This window comes from Triticum urartu, chromosome 7, assembly GCF_003073215.2.
Source record: "Triticum urartu cultivar G1812 chromosome 7, Tu2.1, whole genome shotgun sequence".
Classification (NCBI taxonomy): Eukaryota; Viridiplantae; Streptophyta; class Magnoliopsida; order Poales; family Poaceae; genus Triticum; species Triticum urartu.
Genome location: NC_053028.1, coordinates 73,127,041 through 73,130,171, shown reverse-complemented (window position 1 = coordinate 73,130,171; position 3,131 = coordinate 73,127,041). Strand labels below are relative to the sequence as shown.

The following is a 3,131-nucleotide window of genomic DNA, read 5'->3' as shown; positions in this document are numbered from 1 at the left end:
GAGGAAGGGCTTGGACGCCGTCGTCGTCCTCGCCCATCGGCGCGTCATCCGAAAGAACCCCGTCGGCTCCGTCGATCTGCTAGACTTGTCCAAGGAGAGGGAGAGCAGCAGTCGCGTTTGGACGCGAGGAGGGGGAGCAGCCAACCGCGCCCGGCCGGCGAGCACCGCGCCCCGTCGTCGTTCAGGAGCAGGACAAACAGCTGGTGACGGAGCTCACATCAACGCCCGCCGACCACCTCGGTAGTTGATTCAGGTGTCGGCGACGAGCAAGGTAAATCCTCTTCGCTTGGTCACTTTGACTATGTGTTAGATTTGATCCCACTCGCTCTGACCCCCTTCTCTCATTCCTCAGCACTCCGCTTAGCCTCGCCGTCCGCGCCCACCGACAGCGACAGTCCCCTGGTTGTTGCAGGTTTGTGAGCCTTCGATGCTTCCTGGTGTGGCTTTAGTTAAGTTCAGCCCCTCCACCCATGGGTCTGATCACACTTTTTTGGCTTAGATTTTTTTCTCATTTGCATCTCCTGTTTCTCTTTTGTATTCTTCTTCTTTCTTTTGCTGTTCCATTGGAATTTCGTTGGGGTATTTTGGCTGGTTGTTGAGAGTTTGTTCCTTGTATTTTATCTGCCCATTTTATTATTTCTTACCCTTCTTTGATTTTTCTTTGGATGATCTGGCTCTCATCCTCTTTTGTGGTATTAGTGGTTGTTTTTTATATTCAAAGGGTTGTGCATCTTTGTAGTAGGATTATCAGCCCCAGTGACAATTGCGAAAAATATATCATTCAAAGCTTGGTGTTCTTCGCTGTTATTGTTCCTAATTTGAACGTGACTTATGTATACCTAGGAAGTTTTAGTAGATTTACCTTCAAATGATCTATCATGTGAAATAAATTGGATATTAGTAAATCTGTTACTAAGACAAAGACATTGTGTTGTTTTTCATAAATTTTCTGAACTGTCTTGGAGGAAGCTCAGTCATTGACACTCCAGCATGAGCCGAGGGCTCAGACCGTCTCGCCGCTGGTGGAACTGATCTTCTTACATTTAGTGCTCTTGAACAGCGGCTGATTGATTTCCTGTACTACAAATACAAATATATGTGATACACTACTTTCCTGGACTGCAACGTCAAGGCACTGGTTACTATGGTGCTTGTCTTGGTCATCCACAAGCACCAGATACAGAACACAAGAGTCAAGACTTGCAAGTTTGCCCTATGCTCACACCCACAATATGTTTGTTGAAATACTCTAGAGATAGCTGCAACAAGGATGTAGGACTATGCATTAATTGCAGTTTCCGAATAACAAACAAGATTGCCAAAAAAATATTTTGAGGCTTCATTGCTCCAAAATCAGGAAATTCGTTCACCGCACAAATATGGTGTCTCAGTCATCGGCTGCAGATTTCTTCATATCTCTGTGGCATGTTTTTCATCGTGCTCTCCTGTTTTTTATTGCATCTGATTCATGTTTGTTATCCTTCCTTGCTTTTCCTTGTACAGGAAACAACCAAATAGATGTTGTCAAAGCAGCTTGATTCATCTTTGTTCTCCTTCCTTGCTTTGCCTTGTAGATGAGACAACCAAATAGATGTTGTCATAGCTAGGAGAGGAGGAGGTGGCTGCGTTGCTGCAGCATTAGGAAGAGCATCATGGCTTCGAAGGTCACACCCTGACGGTGCCTGCCCTGCCACACGATCCACGCATGCTGGTATGTCGGCCGCGTACAGATAGCTGAGCTGCGCTCTCCCTTCCAAAGGGACGACAGTTCCTCTTTCTGAATCAGATGAATATAGATATTGGATATTTACTAAAAAGGGATACTAGATATTTTGGATTAAAAAATTAATTATCTGACCAACTTCTTGTACTTGCAATTTACAACTCTAAGTCAATGTGGAGGAGGAAACTGACCTGAAACATCCTATTTCCTTAAGGTACAAATGGTTCCCTCCTGTGGATGACAAGGATGAACATCGCTGTCGTCACGGCCAAGGGCCTTGCCTTTCTCCACGACGCCAACCTGCCGGTGATCTACAAGGCCTCCAACATCTTGCTCTACTCGGTAACTCACACATAACTTCAGACTTTCTGCTAAGAAAAGTAGCAGTTTTGAAATGTCTCACATTTTGGAACTGTAGTGATGGTTACTGAAAAATGGGGTCGAATAGTACTTCACACCTCTTATGCTGAAATTACAACACAAATGAAAAATAATTTGATCATGAATCTTAATTTCAAATCTCTATCTTTTGACCAGTTGAACCATCCAAGATGCCATGCTTCTGAACTTAGCTAGCCCGGCGCGTTTAACTGTAGCTCTGACCTGACTGGAACTCTGAATATTCTTGGATGAATGCCAAACCCGAGAAATCTTATATTGTCATAGCGCCTCACCATCCAATTTATCAAGATACATTTTGCCGTCATGGTCACATAATTGTCCAGTGAGATAAACCTTCATGTGTCTTTGTCTATCTATATTTGAGAATGAATCCACTTCCTAAACAAGAGTGCTTTGAAGTATTTTACTCTAGCAGCTATCTGTAAGCCAAAGTGAATTTCCAATGGACAAGGATCTAATTTATTTCCATCCTTCCTCCGTGTTGTGGGCTGCAGGGTCAGTTTGAGCCTCCTTGAGCACGACGTGATCGGGGGCCAGTGCTCTACACGCTTGCCGACGTGGTGGCCGTCGAGGTGGTGGTCGTCATGGTCGACTTGACGGCAAGGATAGCAGGAGGAACAGATGTGAAAAAGCGATGGTCCTCGAGGTCGGCTTTACCTGCTAAGTGCATCTACTTTTCGCCAGTGCTAACCATTGTTTTGAAGCACCTTTCTTCTTTGTAATCATTCATTTAGGCTGCAAGACTGCTGCTTCTCTGTTCATACTCCTTCCTTTTCTTTTTAGTCTGCATATAAGATTTGGTCAAAGTCAAACTTTGTAAACTTTGACTAACTTTGTAGGAAAAGATATCAACATTCACACTATGAAATCAATATTATTAGATGCATATCCATATGTACCATGCTCCTGTGATCATGTCTTTGCTCACCTGATGTATTTTATGAATATGCACTGCCAGCAATGCATTTTTACTGTTGTAGCTTTTTTTATAAGATGGTACTGTCAC

The 3,131-nt window shown here is 43.8% G+C and overlaps 1 long non-coding RNA gene across 1 annotated transcript; it reads left to right on the top strand.

Annotated features, from left to right (window-relative positions):
* Positions 1-6: 6 nt before the first annotated feature.
* LOC125520685 lies at positions 7-2,297 on the top strand. Its single transcript, XR_007288788.1, has 4 exons — positions 7-271; positions 353-412; positions 1,575-1,711; positions 1,938-2,297. It is a non-coding gene; the product is annotated as an uncharacterized LOC125520685 (long non-coding RNA).
* The last annotated feature ends 834 nt before the right edge of the window (positions 2,298-3,131 follow it).